The following is a 23,920-nucleotide window of genomic DNA, read 5'->3' on the forward strand; positions in this document are numbered from 1 at the left end:
TGACGACTGAAAAATCAGGCCCCAGGAAATGCGTTACGAGCCCTTTTCATCCATCGAAAAGTGCCCCCAAAGGAAGGCTTTGGGTACATCTGAAGTTCCCAGGGGAGCCTTTACGCAGCCCCATATGCAACTGGACCCTCCGGGTTCGCTGTTTCCGAGCAACCCTAAACATAGCCCTAGCCGTCATCGGAGACGACTGAAAAATCAGGCCCCAGGAAATGCGTTGCAAGCCCTTTTGGACCATCCAAAAGTGTCACCAAAGGAAGGCTTTGGGTAAAAGTGAACCCCCAGGGGATCCTTTATGCAGCCCCACATGCAACTTGACCCTCCGGGTTCGCTGTTTCCGAGCATCCCTAAACATAGCCCTTGCCGGCATCGAAGACGACTGAAAAATCAGGCCCTAGGAAATGCGTTGCAAGCCCTTTTCGCCAATCCAAAAGTGCCCCCAAAGGAAGGCTTTGGGTACAAGTGAACTCCCCAGGGGAGCCTTTACGCAGACCCACATGCAACTGGACCCTCCGGGTTCGCTGTTTCCAAGCATCCCTAAACATAGCCCTAGCCGGCATCGATGACGAGTGAAAAATCAGGCCCCAGGAAATGCGTTACGACGCCTTTTCGCCCATCCAAAAGTGCCCCCAAAGGAAGGCTTTGGGTACAAGTGAACTCCCCAGGGGAGCCTTTACGCAGCCCCACATGCAACTGGACCCTCCGGGTTCGCTGTTTCCGAGCATCCCTAAACATAGCCCTAGCCGGCATCGAAGACGACTGTAAAATCAGGCCCAAGGAAATGCGTTGCGAGCCCTTTTCGCCCATCCAAACGTGTCACCAAAGGAAGGCTTTGGGTACAAGAGAACTCCCCAGGGGAGCCTTTACGCAGCCCCACATGCAACTGGACCCTCCGGGTTCGATTTTTCCGAGCATCCTTAAACATAGCCCTAGCATGCATCGAAGACGACCGAAAAATCAGGCCCCAGGAAATGCGTTACGAGCCCTTTTCGCCCATCCAAAAGTGCCCCCAAAGGAAGGCTTTGGGTACAAGTGAACTCCCCAGGGGAGCCTTTACGCAGCCCCACATGCAACTGGACCCTCCGGGTTCGCTGTTCATGAGCAAACCTAAACGTAACCCTAGCAGTAATCGGAGACTAGTGAAAAATCAGGCCCCAGGAAATGCGTTGCGAGCCCCTTTGGACCATCCAAAAGTGCCCCCAAAGGAAGGCTTTGGGTACAAGTGAACCCCCAGGGGAGCCTTTACGCAGCCCCACATGCAACTGGACCCTCCGGTTTCGCTGCTTCCGAGCAACCCTAAACGTAGCCCTAGCAGTCATCGTAGACGAGTGAAAAATCATGCCCCAGGAAATGTGTTGCAATCCCTTTTCGCCCATCAAAAAGTGCCCCCAAAGGAAGGCTTTGGGTACAAGTGAACTCCCCAGGGGAGCCTTTACGCAGCCCCACATGCAACTGGACCCTCCGGGTTCGCTGTTTCCGAGCATCCCTAAACATAGCCCTTGCCGACATCGAAGACGACTGAAAAATCAGGCGCAAGGAAATGCGTTGCGAGCCCTTTTCGCCCATCCAAAAGTGCCCCCAAAGGAAGGCTTTTCGTAGAAGAGAACTCACCATGGGTGCCTTTACGCAGCCCCACATGCAACTGGACCCTCCGGGTTCGCTGTTTCCGAGCATCCCTAAACATATCCATAGCCGGCATCGCTGACGACTGAATAATCAGGCCCCAGGAAATTAGTTACGAGCCCTTTTCGCCCATCCAAATATGCCCCCAAAGGAAGGCTTTGGGTACAAGTGAACTCCCCAGGGGAGCCTTTACGCAGCCCCACATGCAACTGGACCCTCCGGGTTCGCTGTTTCAGAGCAACACTAAACATAGCCCTAGCCGGCATCGGAGACGACTGAAAAATCAGGCCCCAAAAAATGAGTTGCAAGCCCATTTGGACCATCCAAAAGTGTCACCAAAGGAAGGCTTTGGGTACAAGTGAACTCCCCATGGGAGCCTTTACGCAGCCCCACATGCAACTGGACCCTCCGGGTTCGCTGTTTCCGAGCATCCCTAAACATATCCATAGCCGTCATCGTAGACGTGTGAAAAATCAGGCCCCAGGAAACGTGTTACGAGCCCTTTTCGCCCATCCAAAAGTGCCCCCAAAGGAAGGCTTTGGGTACATCTGAAGTTCCCAGGGGAGCCTTTACGCAGCCCCATATGCAACTGGACCCTCCGGGTTCGCTGTTTCCGAGCAACCCTAAACATAACCCTAACCGTCATCGGAGACGACTGAAAAATCAGGCCCAAGGAAACGCGTTGCAAGCCCCTTTGGACCATCCAAAAGGGTCACCAAAGGAAGGCTTTGGGTACAAGTGAACCCCCAGGGGAGCCTTTACGCAGCCCCACATGCAACTGGACCCTCCGGGTTCGCTGTTTCCGAGCATCCCTAAACATAGCCCTAGCCGGCATCGATGACGACTGAAAAATCAGGCCCAAGGAAACGCGTTGCAAGCCCTTTTCGCCCATCAAAAAGTGCCCCCAAAGGAAGGCTTTGGGTACAAGTGAACTCCCCAGGGGAGCCTTTACGCAGCCCCACATGCAACTGGACCCTCCGGGTTCGCTGTTTCCGAGCATCCCTAAACATAGCACTAGCCGGCTTAGATGACGACTGAAAAATCAGGCCCCAGGAAATGCGTTACGAGCCCTTTTCGCCCATCAAAAAGTGCCCCCAAAGGAACTCTTTGGGTACAAGTGAACTCCCCAGGGGAGCCTTTACGCAACCCCACATGCAACTGGACCCTCCGGGTTCGCTGTTTCCGAGCATCCCTAAACATAGCCCTTGCCGACATCGAAGACGACTGAAAAATCAGGCCCAAGGAAATGCGTTGCGAGCCCTTTTCGCCCATCCAAAAGTGCCCCCAAAGGAAGGCTTTGGGTACAAGAGAACTCACCATGGGTGCCTTTACGCAGCCCCACATGCAACTGGACCCTCCGGGTTCGCTGTTTCCGAGCATCCCTAAACATATCAATAGCCGGCATCGCTGACGACTGAAAAATCAGGCCCCGGGAAATGAGTTACGAGCCCTTTTCGCCCATCCAAAAGTGCCCCCAAAGGAAGGCTTTGGGTACATCTGAAGTTCCCAGGGGAGCCTTTACGCAGCCCCACATGCAACTGGACCCTCCGGGTTCGCTGTCTCCGAGCATCCCTAAACATATCCATAGCCGGCATCGCTGACGACTGAAAAATCAGGCCCCAGGAAATGCGTTACGAGCCCTTTTCGCCCATCCAAAAGTGCCCCCAAAGGAAGGCTTTGGGTACATCTGAAGTTCCCAGGGGAGCCTTTACGCAGCCCCATATGCAACTGGACCCTCCGGGTTCGCTGTTTCCGAGCAACACTAAACATAGCCCTAGCCGTCATCGGAGAAGACTGAAAAATCAGGCCCCAGGAAATGCGTTGCAAGCCCATTTGGACCATCCAAAAGTGTCAGCAAAGGAAGGCTTTGGGTAAAACTGAACCCCAAGGGGAGCCTTTACGCAGCCCCACATGCAACTGGACCCTCCGGGTTCGCTGTTTCCGAGCATCCCTAAACATAGCCCTTGCCGACATCGAAGACGACTGAAAAATCAGGCCCAAGGAAATGCGTTGCGAGCCCTTTTCGCCCATCCAAAAGTGCCCCCAAAGGAAGGCTTTGGGTACAAGAGAACTCACCATGGGTGCCTTTACGCAGCCCCACATGCAACTGGACCCTCCGGGTTCGCTGTTTCCGAGCATCCCTAAACATATCAATAGCCGGCATCGCTGACGACTGAAAAATCAGGCCCCGGGAAATGAGTTACGAGTCCTTTTCGCCCATCCAAAAGTGCCCCCAAAGGAAGGCTTTGGGTACATCTGAAGTTCCCAGCGGAGCCTTTACGCAGCCCCACATGCAACTGGACCCTCCGGGTTCGCTGTTTCCGAGCATCCCTATACATATCCATAGCCGGCATCGCTGACGACTGAAAAATCAGGCCCCAGGAAATGCGTTGCAAGCCCATTTGGACCATCCAAAAGTGTCAGCAAAGGAAGGCTTTGGGTAAAACTGAACCCCAAGGGGAGCCTTTACGCAGCCCCACATGCAACTGGACCCTCCGGGTTCGCTGTTTCCGAGCATCCCTAAACATAGCCCTTGCCGGCATCGAAGACGACTGAAAAATCAGGCCCCAGGAAATGTGTTGCAAGCCCTTTTCGCCCATCCAAAAGTGCCCCCAAAGGAAGGCTTTGGGTACAACTGAACTCCCCAGGGGAGCCTTTACGCAGCCCCACATGCAACTGGACCCTCCGGGTTCGCTGTTTCCGAGCATCCCTAAACATAGCCCTTGCCGACATCGAAGACGACTGAAAAATCAGGCCCAAGGAAATGCGTTGCGAGCCCTTTTCGCCCATCCAAAAGTGCCCCCAAAGGAAGGCTTTGGGTACAAGAGAACTCACCATGGGTGCCTTTACGCAGCCCCACATGCAACTGGACCCTCCGGGTTCGCTGTTTCCGAGCATCCCTAAACATATCAATAGCCGGCATCGCTGACGACTGAAAAATCAGGCCCCGGGAAATGAGTTACGAGTCCTTTTCGCCCATCCAAAAGTGCCCCCAAAGGAAGGCTTTGGGTACATCTGAAGTTCCCAGCGGAGCCTTTACGCAGCCCCACATGCAACTGGACCCTCCGGGTTCGCTGTTTCCGAGCATCCCTATACATATCCATAGCCGGCATCGCTGACGACTGAAAAATCAGGCCCCAGGAAATGCGTTACGAGCCCTTTTCGCCCATCCAAAAGTGCCCCCAAAGGAAGGCTTTGGGTACATCTGAAGTTCCCAGGGGAGCCTTTACGCAGCCCCATATGCAACTGGACCCTCCGGGTTCGCTGTTTCCGAGCAACACTAAACATAGCCCTAGCCGTCATCGGAGAAGACTGAAAAATCAGGCCCCAGGAAATGCGTTGCAAGCCCATTTGGACCATCCAAAAGTGTCACCAAAGGAAGGCTTTGGGTAAAACTGAACCCCAAGGGGAGCCTTTACGCAGCCCCACATGCAACTGGACCCTCCGGGTTCGCTGTTTCCGAGCATCCCTAAACATAGCCCTAGCCGGCATCGAAGACGAGTGAAAAATCAGGCCCCAGGAAATGCGTTGCAAGCCTTTTTCGCCCATCCAAAAGTGTCACCAAAGGAAGGCTTTGGGTACAAGTGAACTCCCCAAGAGAGCCTTTACGCAGCCCCAGATGCAACTGGACCCTCCGGGTTCGCTGTTTCCGAGCATCCCTAAACATATCAATAGCCGGCATCGCTGACGACTGAAAAATCAGGCCCCGGGAAATGAGTTACGAGCCCTTTTCGCCCATCCAAAAGTGCCCCCAAAGGAATGCTTTGGGTACATCTGAAGTTCCCAGGGGAGCCTTTACGCAGCCCCACATGCAACTGGACCCTCCGGGTTCGCTGTTTCCGAGCATTCCTAAACATATCCATAGCCGTCATCGGAGAAGACTGAAAAATCAGGCCCCAGGAAATGCGTTACGACGCCTTTTCGCCCATCCAAAAGTGCCCCCAAAGGAAGGCTTTGGGTACAAGTGAACTCCCCAGGGGAGCCTTTACGCAGCCCCACATGCAACTGGACCCTCCGGGTTCGCTGTTTCCGAGCAACACTAAACATAGCCCTAGCCGTCATCGGAGAAGACTGAAAAATCAGGCCCCAGGAAATGCGTTGCAAGCCCATTTGGACCATCCAAAAGTGTCACCAAAGGAAGGCTTTGGGTACAACTGAAACCCAAGGGGAGCCTTTACGCAGCCCCACATGCAACTGGACCCTCCGGGTTCGCTGTTTCCGAGCATCCCTAAACATAGCCCTTGCCGGCATCGAAGACGACTGAAAAATCAGGCCCCAGGAAATGCGTTGCAAGCCCTTTTCGCCCATCCAAAAGTGCCCCCAAAGGAAGGCTTTGGGTACAACTGAACTCCCCAGGGGAGCCTTTACGCAGCCCCACATGCAACTGGACCCTCCGGGTTCGCTGTTTCCGAGCATCCCTAAACATATCCATAGCCGGCATCGATGACGACTGAAAAATCAGGCCCCAGGAAATGCGTTACGAGCCCTTTTCATCCATCGAAAAGTGCCCCCAAAGGAAGGCTTTGGGTACATCTGAAGTTCCCAGGGGAGCCTTTACGCAGCCCCATATGCAACTGGACCCTCCGGGTTCGCTGTTTCCGAGCAACCCTAAACATAGCCCTAGCCGTCATCGGAGACGACTGAAAAATCAGGCCCCAGGAAATGCGTTGCAAGCCCTTTTGGACCATCCAAAAGTGTCACCAAAGGAAGGCTTTGGGTAAAAGTGAACCCCCAGGGGAGCCTTTATGCAGCCCCACATGCAACTGGACCCTCCGGGTTCGCTGTTTCCGAGCATCCCTAAACATAGCCCTTGCCGGCATCGAAGACGACTGAAAAATCAGGCCCTAGGAAATGCGTTGCAAGCCCTTTTCGCCAATCCAAAAGTGCCCCCAAAGGAAGGCTTTGGGTACAAGTGAACTCCCCAGGGGAGCCTTTACGCAGACCCACATGCAACTGGACCCTCCGGGTTCGCTGTTTCCAAGCATCCCTAAACATAGCCCTAGCCGGCATCGATGACGAGTGAAAAATCAGGCCCCAGGAAATGCGTTACGATGCCTTTTCGCCCATCCAAAAGTGCCCCCAAAGGAAGGCTTTGGGTACAAGTGAACTCCCCAGGGGAGCCTTTACGCAGCCCCACATGCAACTGGACCCTCCGGGTTCGCTGTTTCCGAGCATCCCTAAACATATCCCTAGCCTGCATCAAAGACGACTGTAAAATCAGGCCCAAGGAAATGCGTTGCGAGCCCTTTTCGCCCATCCAAACGTGTCACCAAAGGAAGGCTTTGGGTACAAGTGAACTCCCCAGGGGAGCCTTTACGCAGCCCCACATGCAACTGGACCCTCCGGGTTCGCTGTTTCCGAGCATCCCTAAACATATCAATAGCCGGCATCGCTGACGACTGAAAAATCAGGCCCCAGGAAATGAGTTACGAGCCCTTTTCGCCCATCCAAAAGTGCCCCCAAAGGAAGGCTTTGGGTACATCTGAAGTTCCCAGGGGAGCCTTTACGCAGCCCCACATGCAACTGGACCCTCCGGGTTCGCTGTTTCCGAGCATCCCTAAACATATCCATAGCCGGCATCGCTGACGACTGAAAAATCAGGCCTCAGGAAATGCGTTACGAGCCCTTTTCGCCCATCCAAAAGTGCCCCCAAAGGAAGGCTTTGGGTACATCTGAAGTTCCCAGGGGAGCCTTTACGCAGCCCCATATGCAACTGGACCCTCCGGGTTCGCTGTTTCCGATTAACACTAAACATAGCCGTAGCCGTCATCGGAGAAGACTGAAAAATCAGGCCCCAGGAAATGCGTTGCAAGCCCATTTGGACCATCCAAAAGTGTCACCAAAGGAAGGCTTTGGGTACAACTGAACCCCAAAGGGAGCCTTTACGCAGCCCCACATGCAACTGGACCCTCCGGGTTCGCTGTTTCCGAGCATCCCTAAACATAGCCCTTGCCGGCATCGAAGACGACTGAAAAATCAGGCCCCAGGAAATGCGTTGCAAGCCCTTTTCGCCCATCCAAAAGTGCCCCCAAAGGAAGGCTTTGGGTACAACTGAACTCCCCAGGGGAGCCTTTACGCAGCCCCACATGCAACTGGACCCTCCGGGTTCGCTGTTTCCGAGCATCCCTAAACATAGCCCTAGCCGGCATCGATGACGACTGAAAAATCAGGCCCCAGGAAATGCGTTACGAGCCCTTTTCATCCATCGAAAAGTGCCCCCAAAGGAAGGCTTTGGGTACATCTGAAGTTCCCAGGGGAGCCTTTACGCAGCCCCATATGCAACTGGACCCTCCGGGTTCGCTGTTTCCGAGCAACCCTAAACATAGCCCTAGCCGTCATCGGAGACGACTGAAAAATCAGGCCCAAGGAAATGCGTTGCAAGCCCTTTTGGACCATCCAAAAGTGTCACCAAAGGAAGGCTTTGGGTACAAGTGAACCCCCAGGGGAGCCTTTATGCAGACCCACATGCAACTGGACCCTCCGGGTTCGCTGTTTCCGAGCATCCCTAAACATAGCCCTTGCCGGCATCGAAGACGACTGAAAAATCAGGCCCTAGGAAATGCGTTGCAAGCCCTTTTCGCCAATCCAAAAGTGCCCCCAAAGGAAGGCTTTGGGTACAAGTGAACTCCCCAGGGGAGCCTTTACGCAGACCCACATGCAACTGGACCCTCCGGGTTCGCTGTTTCCAAGCATCCCTAAACATAGCCCTAGCCGGCATCGATGACGAGTGAAAAATCAGGCCCCAGGAAATGCGTTACGACGCCTTTTCGCCCATCCAAAAGTGCCCCCAAAGGAAGGCTTTGGGTACAAGTGAACTCCCCAGGGGAGCCTTTACGCAGCCCCACATGCAACTGGACCCTCCGGGTTCGCTGTTTCCGAGCAACACTAAACATAGCCCTAGCCGTCATCGGAGAAGACTGAAAAATCAGGCCCCAGGAAATGCGTTGCAAGCCCATTTGGACCATCCAAAAGTGTCACCAAAGGAAGGCTTTGGGTACAACTGAAACCCAAGGGGAGCCTTTACGCAGCCCCACATGCAACTGGACCCTCCGGGTTCGCTGTTTCCGAGCATCCCTAAACATAGCCCTTGCCGGCATCGAAGACGACTGAAAAATCAGGCCCCAGGAAATGCGTTGCAAGCCCTTTTCGCCCATCCAAAAGTGCCCCCAAAGGAAGGCTTTGGGTACAACTGAACTCCCCAGGGGAGCCTTTACGCAGCCCCACATGCAACTGGACCCTCCGGGTTCGCTGTTTCCGAGCATCCCTAAACATAGCCCTAGCCGGCATCGATGACGACTGAAAAATCAGGCCCCAGGAAATGCGTTACGAGCCCTTTTCATCCATCGAAAAGTGCCCCCAAAGGAAGGCTTTGGGTACATCTGAAGTTCCCAGGGGAGCCTTTACGCAGCCCCATATGCAACTGGACCCTCCGGGTTCGCTGTTTCCGAGCAACCCTAAACATAGCCCTAGCCGTCATCGGAGACGACTGAAAAATCAGGCCCAAGGAAATGCGTTGCAAGCCCTTTTGGACCATCCAAAAGTGTCACCAAAGGAAGGCTTTGGGTACAAGTGAACCCCCAGGGGAGCCTTTATGCAGACCCACATGCAACTGGACCCTCCGGGTTCGCTGTTTCCGAGCATCCCTAAACATAGCCCTTGCCGGCATCGAAGACGACTGAAAAATCAGGCCCTAGGAAATGCGTTGCAAGCCCTTTTCGCCAATCCAAAAGTGCCCCCAAAGGAAGGCTTTGGGTACAAGTGAACTCCCCAGGGGAGCCTTTACGCAGACCCACATGCAACTGGACCCTCCGGGTTCGCTGTTTCCAAGCATCCCTAAACATAGCCCTAGCCGGCATCGATGACGAGTGAAAAATCAGGCCCCAGGAAATGCGTTACGACGCCTTTTCGCCCATCCAAAAGTGCCCCCAAAGGAAGGCTTTGGGTACAAGTGAACTCCCCAGGGGAGCCTTTACGCAGCCCCACATGCAACTGGACCCTCCGGGTTCGCTGTTTCCGAGCAACACTAAACATAGCCCTAGCCGTCATCGGAGAAGACTGAAAAATCAGGCCCCAGGAAATGCGTTGCAAGCCCATTTGGACCATCCAAAAGTGTCACCAAAGGAAGGCTTTGGGTACAACTGAAACCCAAGGGGAGCCTTTACGCAGCCCCACATGCAACTGGACCCTCCGGGTTCGCTGTTTCCGAGCATCCCTAAACATAGCCCTTGCCGGCATCGAAGACGACTGAAAAATCAGGCCCCAGGAAATGCGTTGCAAGCCCTTTTCGCCCATCCAAAAGTGCCCCCAAAGGAAGGCTTTGGGTACAACTGAACTCCCCAGGGGAGCCTTTACGCAGCCCCACATGCAACTGGACCCTCCGGGTTCGCTGTTTCCGAGCATCCCTAAACATAGCCCTAGCCGGCATCGATGACGACTGAAAAATCAGGCCCCAGGAAATGCGTTACGAGCCCTTTTCATCCATCGAAAAGTGCCCCCAAAGGAAGGCTTTGGGTACATCTGAAGTTCCCAGGGGAGCCTTTACGCAGCCCCATATGCAACTGGACCCTCCGGGTTCGCTGTTTCCGAGCAACCCTAAACATAGCCCTAGCCGTCATCGGAGACGACTGAAAAATCAGGCCCCAGGAAATGCGTTGCAAGCCCTTTTGGACCATCCAAAAGTGTCACCAAAGGAAGGCTTTGGGTAAAAGTGAACCCCCAGGGGAGCCTTTATGCAGCCCCACATGCAACTGGACCCTCCGGGTTCGCTGTTTCCGAGCATCCCTAAACATAGCCCTTGCCGGCATCGAAGACGACTGAAAAATCAGGCCCTAGGAAATGCGTTGCAAGCCCTTTTCGCCAATCCAAAAGTGCCCCCAAAGGAAGGCTTTGGGTACAAGTGAACTCCCCAGGGGAGCCTTTACGCAGACCCACATGCAACTGGACCCTCCGGGTTCGCTGTTTCCAAGCATCCCTAAACATAGCCCTAGCCGGCATCGATGACGAGTGAAAAATCAGGCCCCAGGAAATGCGTTACGATGCCTTTTCGCCCATCCAAAAGTGCCCCCAAAGGAAGGCTTTGGGTACAAGTGAACTCCCCAGGGGAGCCTTTACGCAGCCCCACATGCAACTGGACCCTCCGGGTTCGCTGTTTCCGAGCATCCCTAAACATATCCCTAGCCTGCATCAAAGACGACTGTAAAATCAGGCCCAAGGAAATGCGTTGCGAGCCCTTTTCGCCCATCCAAACGTGTCACCAAAGGAAGGCTTTGGGTACAAGTGAACTCCCCAGGGGAGCCTTTACGCAGCCCCACATGCAACTGGACCCTCCGGGTTCGCTGTTTCCGAGCATCCCTAAACATATCAATAGCCGGCATCGCTGACGACTGAAAAATCAGGCCCCAGGAAATGAGTTACGAGCCCTTTTCGCCCATCCAAAAGTGCCCCCAAAGGAAGGCTTTGGGTACATCTGAAGTTCCCAGGGGAGCCTTTACGCAGCCCCACATGCAACTGGACCCTCCGGGTTCGCTGTTTCCGAGCATCCCTAAACATATCCATAGCCGGCATCGCTGACGACTGAAAAATCAGGCCTCAGGAAATGCGTTACGAGCCCTTTTCGCCCATCCAAAAGTGCCCCCAAAGGAAGGCTTTGGGTACATCTGAAGTTCCCAGGGGAGCCTTTACGCAGCCCCATATGCAACTGGACCCTCCGGGTTCGCTGTTTCCGATTAACACTAAACATAGCCGTAGCCGTCATCGGAGAAGACTGAAAAATCAGGCCCCAGGAAATGCGTTGCAAGCCCATTTGGACCATCCAAAAGTGTCACCAAAGGAAGGCTTTGGGTACAACTGAACCCCAAAGGGAGCCTTTACGCAGCCCCACATGCAACTGGACCCTCCGGGTTCGCTGTTTCCGAGCATCCCTAAACATAGCCCTTGCCGGCATCGAAGACGACTGAAAAATCAGGCCCCAGGAAATGCGTTGCAAGCCCTTTTCGCCCATCCAAAAGTGCCCCCAAAGGAAGGCTTTGGGTACAAGTGAACTCCCCAGGGGAGCCTTTACGCAGCCCCACATGCAACTGGACCCTCCGGGTTCGCTGTTTCCGAGCATCCCTAAACATAGCCCTAGCCGGCATCGATGACGACTGAAAAATCAGGCCCCAGGAAATGCGTTACGAGCCCTTTTCATCCATCGAAAAGTGCCCCCAAAGGAAGGCTTTGGGTACATCTGAAGTTCCCAGGGGAGCCTTTACGCAGCCCCATATGCAACTGGACCCTCCGGGTTCGCTGTTTCCGAGCAACCCTAAACATAGCCCTAGCCGTCATCGGAGACGACTGAAAAATCAGGCCCAAGGAAATGCGTTGCAAGCCCTTTTGGACCATCCAAAAGTGTCACCAAAGGAAGGCTTTGGGTACAAGTGAACCCCCAGGGGAGCCTTTATGCAGACCCACATGCAACTGGACCCTCCGGGTTCGCTGTTTCCGAGCATCCCTAAACATAGCCCTTGCCGGCATCGAAGACGACTGAAAAATCAGGCCCTAGGAAATGCGTTGCAAGCCCTTTTCGCCAATCCAAAAGTGCCCCCAAAGGAAGGCTTTGGGTACAAGTGAACTCCCCAGGGGAGCCTTTACGCAGACCCACATGCAACTGGACCCTCCGGGTTCGCTGTTTCCAAGCATCCCTAAACATAGCCCTAGCCGGCATCGATGACGAGTGAAAAATCAGGCCCCAGGAAATGCGTTACGACGCCTTTTCGCCCATCCAAAAGTGCCCCCAAAGGAAGGCTTTGGGTACAAGTGAACTCCCCAGGGGAGCCTTTACGCAGCCCCACATGCAACTGGACCCTCCGGGTTCGCTGTTTCCGAGCATCCCTAAACATAGCCCTAGCCGGCATCGTTGAGGATTGAAAAATCAGGCCCAAGGAAATGCGTTGCGAGCCCTTTTCGCCCATCCAAACGTGTCACCAAAGGAAGGCTTTGGGTACAAGAGAACTCCCCAGGGGAGCCTTTACGCAGCCCCACATGCAACTGGACCCTCCGGGTTCGCTGTTTCCGAGCATCCCTAAACATAGCCCTAGCAGGCATCGATGATGACTGAAAAATCAGGCCCCAGTTAATGCGTTACGAGCCCTTTTCGCCCATCCAAATGTGCCCCAAAAGGAAGACTTTGGGTACAAGTGAACTCCCCAGGGGAGCCTTTACGCAGCCCCACATGCAACTGGACCCTCCGGGTTCGCTGTTTCCGAGCAACCCTAAACATAGCCCTAGCCAGCATCGAAGACGACTGAAAAATCAGGCCCCAGGAAATGTGTTGCAATCCCTTTTCGCCCATCAAAAAGTGCCCCCAAAGGAAGGCTTTGGGTACAAGTGAACTCCCCAGGGGAGCCTTTACGCAGCCCCACATGCAACTGGACCCTCCGGGTTCGCTGTTTCCGAGCATCCCTAAACTTAGCGCTAGCCGGCATAGATGTCGACTGAAAAATCAGGCTCCAAGAAATGCGTTACGAGCCCTTTTCGCCCATCCAAAAGTGCCCCCAAAGGAAGGCTTTGGGTACAAGTGAACTCCCCAGGGGAGCCTTTACGCAGCCCCACACGCAACTGGACCCTCCGGGTTCGCTGTTTCCGAGCATCCCTGAACATAGCCCTTGCCGACATCGAAGACTACTGAAAAATCAGGCCCAAGGAAATGCGTTGCGAGCCCTTTTCGCCCATCCAGAAGTACCCCCAAAGGAATGCTTTGGGTACATCTGAAGTTCCCAGGGGAGCCTTTACGCAGCCCCATATGCAACTGGACCCTCCGGGTTCGCTGTTTCCGAGCAACCCTAAACATAGCCCTAGCCGGCATCGGAGACGACTGAAAAATCAGGCCCAAGGAAATGCGTTGCGAGCCCTTTTCGCCCATCCAAAAGTGCCCCCAAAGGAAGGCTTTGGGTACAAGTGAACTCCCCATGGGAGCCTTTACGCAGCCCCACATGCAACTGGACCCTCCGGGTTCGCTGTTTCCGAGCATCCCTAAACATAGCCCTAGCCGGCATCGATGACGACTGAAAAATCAGGCCCCAGGAAATGCGTTGCGAGCCCTTTTCGCCCATCCAAAAGTACCCCCAAAGGAAGGCTTTGGGTACAAGTGAACTCCCCAGGGGAGCCTTTACGCAGCCCCACATGCAACTGGACCCTCCGGGTTCGCTGTTTCCGAGCAACCCTAAACATAGCCCTAGCCGGCATCGATGACGAGTGAAAAATCAGGCCCAAGGAAATGCGTTACGACGCCTTTTCGCCCATCCAAAAGTGCCCCCAAAGGAAGACTTTGGGTACAAGAGAACTCCCCAGGGGAGCCTTTACGCAGCCCCACATGCAACTGGACCTTCCGGGTTCGCTGTCTCCGAGCATCCCTAAACCTAGCATTAGCCGGCATCGAAGTCGACTGAAAAATCAGGCCCCAGGAAATGCGTTACGAGCCCTTTTCGCCCATCCAAAGTTGCCCCCAAAGGAAGACTTTGGGTACAAGACAACTCCCCAGGGGAGCCTTTACGCAGCCCCACATGCAACTGGACCCTCCGGGTTCGATTTTTCCGAGCAACCCTAAATATATCCCTAGCCAGCATGGGAGAAGACTGAAAACCCGGGCCCCAGAAAACGAGTTTCAAGCCCCTTTGGACCATCCCAAAGTGTCACCAAAGGAAGGCTTTTGGTACAAGTGAACTCCCCAGGGGAGCCTTTACGCAGCCCCATATGCAACTGGACCCTCCGGGTTCGCTGTTTTCGAGCATCCCTAAACATAGCCCTAGCCGGCATCGAAGACGACTGAAAAATCAGGCCCCAGGAAATGCGTTGCGAGCCCTTTTCGCCCATCCAAAAGTGCCCCCAAAGGAAGGCTTTGGGTAGAAGAGAACTCCCCAGGGGAGCCTTTACGCAGCCCCACATGCAACTGGACCCTCCGGGTTCACTGTTTCCGAGCATCCCTAAACATAGCCCTACCCAGCATCGAAGACGACTGAAAAATCAGGCCCCAGTTAATGCGTTACGAGCCCTTTTCGCCCATCCAAAAGTGCCCCCAAAGGAAGACTTTGGGTACAAGAGAACTTCCCAGGGGAGCCTTTACGCAGCCCCACATGCAACTGGACCCTCCGGGTTCACTTTTTCCGAGCATCCCTAAACATATCCCTAGCCAGCATCGTTGAGGATTGAAAAATCAGGCCCCAGGAAATGCGTTGCGAGCCACTTTGGACCATCCAAAAGTGCCCCCAAAGGAAGGCTTTAGGTACAAGTGAATTCCCCAGGGGAGCCTTTACGCAGCCCCACATGCAACTGGACCCTCCGGGTTCGCTGTTTCCGAGCATCCCTAAATATAGCCCTTGCCGGCATCGAAGACGACTGAAAAAACAGGCCCCAGGAAATGCGTTGCAAGCCCTTTTCGCCCATCCAAAAGTGCCCCCAAAGGAAGGCTTTAGGTACAAGTGAATTCGCCAGGGGAGACTTTACGCAGCCCCACATGCAACTGGACCCTCCGGGTTCGATTTTTCCGAGCAACCCTAAATATATCCCTAGCCAGCATGGGAGAAGACTGAAAACCCGGGCCCCAGAAAACGAGTTTCAAGCCCCTTTGGACCATCCCAAAGTGTCACCAAAGGAAGGCTTTTGGTACAACTGAACTCCCCAGGGGAGCCTTTACGCAGCCCCACATGCAACTGGACCCTCCGGGTTCGCTGTTTTCGAGCATCCCTAAACATAGCCCTAGCCGGCATCGAAGACGACTGAAAAATCAGGCCCAAGGAAATGCGTTGCGAGCCCTTTTCGCCCATCCAAAAGTGCCCCCAAAGGAAGGCTTTGGGTACAAGAGAACTCACCATGGGTGCCTTTACGCAGCCCCACATGCAACTGGACCCTCCGGGTTCGCTGTTTCCGAGCATCCCTAAACATATCCATAGCCGGCATCGCTGACGACTGAAAAATCAGGCCCCTGGAAATGCGTTGCAAGCCCTTTTCGCCCATCCAAAAGTGCCCCCAAAGGAAGGCTTTGGGTACATCTGAAGTTCCCAGGGGAGCCTTTACGCAGCGCCATATGCAACTGGACCCTCCGGGTTCGCTGTTTCCGAGCAACCCTAAACATAGCCCTAGCCGTCATCGGAGACGACTGAAAAATCAGGCCCAAGGAAACGCGTTGCAAGCCCATTTGGACCATCCAAAAGTGTCACCAAAGGAAGGCTTTGGGTACAAGTGAACTCCCCAGGGGAGCCTTTACGCAGCCCCATATGCAACTGGACCCTCCGGGTTCGCTGTTTCCGAGCATCCCTAAACCTAGCCCTACCCAGCTTCGAAGACGACTGAAAAATCAGGCCCCAGGAAATGCGTTACGAGCCCTTTTCGCCCATCCAAAAGTGCCCCCAAAGGAAGACTTTGGGTACAAGTGAACTCCCCAGGGGAGCCTTTACGCAGCCCCACATGCAACTGGACCCTCCGGGTTCGCTGTTTCCGAGCATCCCTAAACATAGCCCTAGCCGGCATCGAAGACGAGTGAAAAATCAGGCCCCAGGAAATGCGTTGCGAGCCCTTTTCGCCCATCCAAACGTACCCCCAAAGGAAGACTTTGGGTACAATAGAACTCCCCAGGGGAGCCTTTACGCAGCCCCACATGCAACTGGACCCTCCGGGTTCGCTGTCTCCGAGCGTCCCTAAACCAAGCATTAGCCGGCATCGAAGACGACTGAAAAATCAGGCCCTACTTAATGCGTTACGAGCCCTTTTCGCCAATCCAAAAGTGCCCCCAAAGGAAGACTTTGGGTACAAGACAACTCCCCAGGGGAGCCTTTACGCAGCCCCACATGCAACTGGACCCTCCGGGTTCGCTGTTTCCGAGCAACCCTAAACATAGCCCTAGCCGGCATGGGAGACGACTGAAAAATCAGGCCCCAGGAAATGCGTTGCAAGCCTTTTTCGCCCATCCAAAAGTGCCCCGAAAGGAAGGCTTTGGGTACAAGTGAACTCCTCAGGGGAGCCTTTACGCAGCCCCACATGCAACTGGACCCTCCGGGTTCGCTGTTTCCGAGCATCCCTAAACATATCCCTAGCCGGCATAGAAGACGACTGAAAAATCAGGCCACAGGAAACGCATTGCAAGCCCCTTTGGACCATCCAAAAGTGTCACCAAAGAAGGCTTTGGGTACATCTGAAGTTCCCAGGGGAGCCTTTACGCAGCCCCATATGCAACTGGACCCTCCGGGTTCGCTGTTTCCGAGCATCCCTAAACATAGCCCTTGCCGGCATCGAAGACGACTGAAAAATCAGGCCCCAGGAAATGAGTTGCGAGCCCTTTTCGCCCATCCCAAAATGCCCCCAAAGGAAGGCTTTGGGTAGAAGAGAACTCCCCAGGGGAGCCTTTATGCAGCCCCACATGCAACTGGACCCTCCGGGTTCGCTGTTTCCGAGCATCCCTAAACATATCCCTAGCCGTCATGGGAGACGACTGAAAAATCAGGCCCCAGGAAATGCGTTGCAAGCCTTTTTCGCCCATCCAAAAGTGCCCCCAAAGGAAGGCTTTGGGTACAAATGAACTCCCCAGGGGAGCCTTTACGCAGCCCCACATGCAACTGGACCCTCCGGGTTCGCTGTTTCCGAGCATCCCTAAACATAGCCCTAGCCAGCATCGAAAACGACTGAAAAATCAGGCTCCAGGAAACGCGTTGCAAGCCCTTTGGACCATCCAAAACTGTCACCAAAGGAAGGCTTTGGGTACAAGTGAACTCCCCAGGGGAGCCTTTACGCAGCCCCACATGCAACTGGACCCTCCGGGTTCTCTGTTCGTGAGCAAAACTAAACATAGCCCTACCTGGCATCGAAGATGACTGAAAAATCAGGCCCCAGGAAACGCGTTGCAAGCCCTTTTCGCCCATCCAAAAGTGCCCCCGAAGGAAGGCTTTGGGTACAAGTGAACTCCCCAGGGGAGCCTTTACGCAGCCCCACATGCAACTGGACCCTCCGGGTTCGCTGTTTCCGAGCATCCCTAAACATAGCCCTAGCAGGCTTCGATGACGACTGAAAAATCAGGCCCAAGGAAATGCGTTACGACGCCTTTTCGCCCATCCAAAAGTGCCCCCAAAGGAAGGCTTTGGGTACAAGTGAACTCCCCAGGGGAGCCTTTACGCAGCCCCACATGCAACTGGACCCTCCGGGTTCGCTGTTTCCGAGCATCCCTAAACATAGCCCTAGCCGGCATCGTTGAGGATTGAAAAATCAGGCCCAAGGAAATGCGTTGCGAGCACTTTTCGCCCATCCAAACGTGCCCCCAAAGGAAGACTTTGGGTACAAAAGAACTCCCCAGGGGAGCCTTTACGCAGCCCCACATGCAACTGAACCCTCCGGGTTCGCTGTTTCCGAGCATCCCTAAACCTAGCATTAGCCTGCATCGAAGACGACTGAAAAATCAGGCCCCAGTTAATGCATTACGAGCCCTTTTCGCCCATCCAAAAGTGCCCCCAAAGGAAGACTTTGGGTACAAGAGAACTCCCCAGGGGAGCCTTTACGCAGCCCCACATGCAACTGGACCCTCCGGGTTCGCTGTTTCAGAGCATCCCTAAACATAGCCCTAGCAGGCATCAATGATGACTGAAAAATCAGGCCCCAGTTAATGCGTTACGAGCCCTTTTCGCCCATCCAAAAGTGCCCCCAAAGGAAGACTTTGGGTACAAGAGAACTCCCCAGGGGAGCCTTTACGCAGCCCCACATGCAACTGGACCCTCCGGGTTCGCTGTTTCCGAGCATCCCTAAACATAGCCCTTGCCGGCATCGAAGACGACTGAAAAATCAGGCCCCAGGAAATGTGTTGCGAGCCCTTTTCGCCCATCCAAAAGTGCCCCCAAAGGAAGGCTTTGGGTACAAGTGAACTCCCCAGGGGAGCCTTTACGCAGCCCCACATGCAACTGGACCCTCCGGGTTCGCTGTTTCCGAGCATCCCTAAACATATCCCTAGCCGGCATCGTTGAGGATTGAAAAATCAGGCCCCAGTTAATGCGTTACGAGCCCTTTTCGCCCATCCAAAAGTGCCCCCAAAGGAAGACTTTGGGTACAAGAGAACTCCCCAGGGGAGCCTTTACGCAGCCCCACATGCAACTGGACCCTCCGGGTTCGCTGTTTCCGAGCATCCCTAAACATAGCCCTTGCCGGCATCGAGACGACTGAAAAATCAGGCCCCAGGAAATGTGTTGCAATCCCTTTTCGCCCATCAAAAAGTGCCCCCAAAGGAAGGCTTTGGGTACAAGTGAACTCCCCAGGGGAGCCTTTACGCAGCCCCACATGCAACTGGACCCTCCGGGTTCGCTGTTTCCGAGCATCCCTAAACATAGCCCTAGCCGGCATCGAAGACGACTGAAAAATCAGGCCCCAGGAAATGCGTTACGACGCCTTTTCGCCCATCCAAAAGTGCCCCCAAAGGAAGGCTTTGGGTACAAGTGAACTCCCCAGGGGAGCCTTTACGCAGCCCCACATGCAACTGGACCCTCCGGGTTCGCTGTTTCCGAGCATCCCTAAACATAGCCCTAGCCGGCATCGAAGACGACTGAAAAATCAGGCCCAAGGAAATGCGTTGCGAGCCCTTTTCGCCCATCCAAAAGACCCCCCAAAGGAAGGCTTTGGGTACAAGTGAACTCACCATGGGTGCCTTTACGCAGCCCCACATGCAACTGGACCCTCCGGGTTCACTGTTTCCGAGCATCCCTAAACCTAGCATTAGCCGGCATCGCTGACGACTGAAAAATCAGGCCCCAGGAAATGAGTTACGAGCCCTTTTTGCCCATCCAAAAGTGCCCCCAAAGGAAGGCTTTGGGTACATCTGAAGTTCCCAGGGGAGCCTTTACGCAGCGCCATATGCAACTGGACCCTCCGGGTTCGCTGTTTCCGAGCATCCCTAAACTTAGCCCTAGCCGGCATAGATGACGACTGAAAAATCAGGCCCCAGGAAATGCGTTGCAAGCCCATTTGGACCATCCAAAAGTGTCACCAAAGGAAGTCTTTGGGTACAAGTGAACCCCCAGGGGAGCCTTTACGCAGCCCCACATGCAACTGGACCCTCCGGGTTCGCTGTTTCCGAGCATCCCTAAACATAGCACTTGCCGGCATCGAAGACGACTGAAAAATCAGGCCCCAGGAAATGCGTTACGAGCCCTTTTCGCCCATCCAAAAGTGCCCCCAAAGGAAGGCTTTGGGTACAAGTGAACTCCCCAGGGGAGCCTTTACGCAACCCCACATGCAACTGGACCCTCCGGGTTCGCTGTTTCCGAGCATCCCTAAACATATCCATAGCCGGCATCGCTGACGACTGAAAAATCAGGCCCCAGGAAATGCGTTACGAGCCCTTTTCGCCCATCCAAAAGTGCCCCCAAAGGAAGGCTTTGGGTACATCTGAAGTTCCCAGGGGAGCCTTTACGCAGCCCCATATGCAACTGGACCCTCTGGGTTCGCTGTTTCCGAGCAACCCTAAACATAGCCCTAGCCGTCATCGGAGACGACTGAAAAATCAGGCCCCAGGAAACGCGTTGCAAGCCCATTTGGACCATCCAAAAGTGTCACCAAAGGAAGGCTTTGGGTACAACTGAACCCCCAGGGGAGCCTTTACGCAGCCCCACATGCAACTGGACCCTCCGGGTTCGCTGTTTCCGAGCATCCCTAAACATAGCCCTTGCCGGCATCGAAGACGACTGAAAAATCAGGCCCCAGGAAATGCGTTGCAAGCCCTTTTTGCCCATCCAAAAGTGCCCCCAAAGGAAGGCTTTGGGTACAACTGAACTCCCCAGGGGAGCCTTTACGCAGCCCCACATGCAACTGGACCCTCCGGGTTCGCTGTTTCCGAGCATCCCTAAACATAGCCTTTGCCGACATCGATGACGACTGAAAAATCAGGCCCAAGGAAATGCGTTGCAAGCCCTTTTCGCCCATCAAAAAGTGCCCCCAAAGGAAGGCTTTGGGTACAAGTGAACTCACCATGGGTGCCTTTACGCAGCCCCACATGCAACTGGACCCTCCGGGTTCACTGTTTCCGAGCATCCCTAAACATAGCCTTTGCCGGCATCGCTGACGACTGAAAAATCAGGCCCCAGGAAATGAGTTACGAGCCCTTTTCGCCCATCCAAAAGTGCCCCCAAAGGAAGGCTTTGGGTACATCTGAAGTTCCCAGGGGAGCCTTTACGCAGCGCCATATGCAACTGGACCCTCCGGGTTCGCTGTTTCCGAGCAACACTAAACATAGCCCTAGCCGTCATCGGAGACGACTGAAAAATCAGGCCCCAGGAAATGCGTTGCAAGCCCGTTTGGACCATCCAAAAGTGTCACCAAAGGAAGTCTTTGGGTACAAGTGAACCCCCAGGGGAGCCTTTACGCAGCCCCACATGCAACTGGACCCTCCGGGTTCGCTGTTTCCGAGCATCCCTAAACATTGCACTTGCCGGCATCGAAGACGACTGAAAAATCAGGCCCCAGGAAATGAGTTGCAAGCCCTTTTCGCCCATCCAAAAGTGCCCCCAAAGGAAGGCTTTGGGTACAAGTGAACTCCCCAGGGGAGCCTTTACGCAACCCCACATGCAACTGGACCCTCCGGGTTCGCTGTTTCCGAGCATCCCTAAACATAGCCCCAGCCGGGATCGATGACGACTGAAAAATCAGGCCCCAGGAAATGCGTTACGAGCCCTTTTCATCCATCGAAAAGTGCCCCCAAAGGAAGGCTTTGGGTACATCTGAAGTTCCCAGGGGAGCCTTTACGCAGCCCCATATGCAACTGGACCCTCCGGGTTCGCTGTTTCCGAGCAACCCTAAACATAGCCCTAGCCGTCATCGTAGACGACTGAAAAATCAGGCCCAAGGAAACGCGATGCAAGCCCATTTGGACCATCCAAAAGTGTCACCAAAGGAATGCTTTGGGTACAAGAGAACTCCCCAGGGGAGCCTTTACGCAGCCCCACATGCAACTGGACCCTCCGGGTTCGCTGTTTCAGAGCATCCCTAAACATAGCCCTAGCAGGCATCAATTATGACTGAAAAATCAGGCCCAGTTAATGCGTTACGAGCCCTTTTCGCCCATCCAAAAGTGCCCCCAAAGGAAGTCTTTGGGTACAAGTGAACTCCCCAGGGGAGCCTTTACGCAGCCCCACATGCAACTGGACCCTCCGGGTTCGCTGTTTCCGAGCATCCCTAAACATAGCCCTTGCCGGCATCGAAGACGACTGAAAAATCAGGCCCCAGGAAATGTGTTGCAATCCCTTTTCGCCCATCCAAAAGTGCCCCCAAAGGAAGGCTTTGGGTACAAGTGAACTCCCCAGGGGAGCCTTTACGCAGCCCCACATGCAACTGGACCCTCCGGGTTCGCTGTTTCCGAGCATCCCTAAACTTAGCCCTAGCCGGCATAGATGACGACTGAAAAATCAGGCCCCAGGAAATGCGTTACGAGCCCTTTTCGCCCATCCAAAAGTGCCCCCAAAGGAAGGCTTTGGGTACAAGTGAACTCCCCAGGGGAGCCTTTACGCAGCCCCACATGCAACTGGACCCTCCGGGTTCGCTGTTTCCGAGCATCCCTAAACATAGCCCTAGCCGGCATCGAAGACGACTGAAAAATCAGGCCCAAGGAAATGCGTTGCGAGCCCTTTTCGCCCATCCAAAAGACCCCCCAAAGGAAGGCTTTGGGTACAAGTGAACTCACCATGGGTGCCTTTACGCAGCCCCACATGCAACTGGACCCTCCGGGTTCACTGTTTCCGAGCATCCCTAAACCTAGCATTAGCCGGCATCGCTGACGACTGAAAAATCAGGCCCCAGGAAATGAGTTACGAGCCCTTTTCGCCCATCCAAAAGTGCCCCCAAAGGAAGGCTTTGGGTACATCTGAAGTTCCCAGGGGAGCCTTTACGCAGCCCCATATGCAACTGGACCCTCTGGGTTCGCTGTTTCCGAGCAACCCTAAACATAGCCCTAGCCGTCATCGAAGACGACTGAAAAATCAGGCCCAAGGAAACGCGTTGCAAGCCCATTTGGACCATCCAAAAGTGTCACCAAAGGAAGGCTTTGGGTACAACTGAACCCCCAGGGGAGCCTTTACGCAGCCCCACATGCAACTGGACCCTCCGGGTTCGCTGTTTCCGAGCATCCCTAAACATAGCCCTTGCCGGCATCGAAGACGACTGAAAAATCAGGCCCCAGGAAATGCGTTGCAAGCCCTTTTCGCCCATCCAAAAGTGCCCCCAAAGGAAGGCTTTGGGTACAAGTGAACTCCCCAGGGGAGCCTTTACGCAGTCCCACATGCAACTGGACCCTCCGGGTTCGCTGTTTCCGAGCATCCCTAAACATAGCCTTTTCCGACATCGAAGACGACTGAAAAAACAGGCCCCAGGAAATGCGTTGCGAGCCCTTTTCGCCCATCCAAAAGTGCCCCCAAAGGAAGGCTTTGGGTACAAGTGAACTCACCATGGGTGCCTTTACGCAGCCCCACATGCAACTGGACCCTCCGGGTTCGCTGTTTCCGAGCATCCCTAAACATAGCCTTTGCCGGCATCGCTGACGACTGAAAAATCAGGCCCCAGGAAATGCGTTGCAAGCCTTTTTCGCCCATCCAAAAGTGCCCCCAAAGGAAGGCTTTGGGTACAAATGAACTCCCCAGGGGAGCCTTTACGCAGCCCCACATGCAACTGGACCCTCCGGGTTCGCTGTTTCCGAGCATCCCTAAATATAGCCCTAGCCAGCATCGAAAACGACTGAAAAATCAGGCTCCAGGAAACGCGTTGCAAGCCCTTTGGACCATCCAAAACTGTCACCAAAGGAAGGCTTTGGGTACAAGTGAACTCCCCAGGGGAGCCTTTACGCAGCCCCACATGCAACTGGACCCTCCGGGTTCTCTGTTCGTGAGCAAAACTAAACATAGCCCTACCTGGCATCGAAGATGACTGAAAAATCAGGCCCCAGGAAACGCGTTGCAAGCCCTTTTCGCCCATCCAAAAGTGCCCCCGAAGGAAGGCTTTGGGTGCAAGTGAACTCCCCAGGGGAGCCTTTACGCAGCCCCACATGCAACTGGACCCTCCGGGTTCTCTGTTTCCGAGCATCCCTAAACATAGCCCTAGCAGGCATCGATGACGACTGAAAAATCAGGCCCAAGGAAATGCGTTACGACGCCTTTTCGCCCATCCAAAAGTGCCCCCAAAGGAAGGCTTTGGGTACAAGTGAACTCCCCAGGGGAGCCTTTACGCAGCCCCACATGCAACTGGACCCTCCGGGTTCGCTGTTTCCGAGCATCCCTAAACATAGCCCTAGCCGGCATCGTTGAGG

This window comes from Anas platyrhynchos, chromosome 29, assembly GCF_047663525.1.
Source record: "Anas platyrhynchos isolate ZD024472 breed Pekin duck chromosome 29, IASCAAS_PekinDuck_T2T, whole genome shotgun sequence".
In the NCBI taxonomy this organism is placed as follows: domain Eukaryota; kingdom Metazoa; phylum Chordata; class Aves; order Anseriformes; family Anatidae; genus Anas; species Anas platyrhynchos.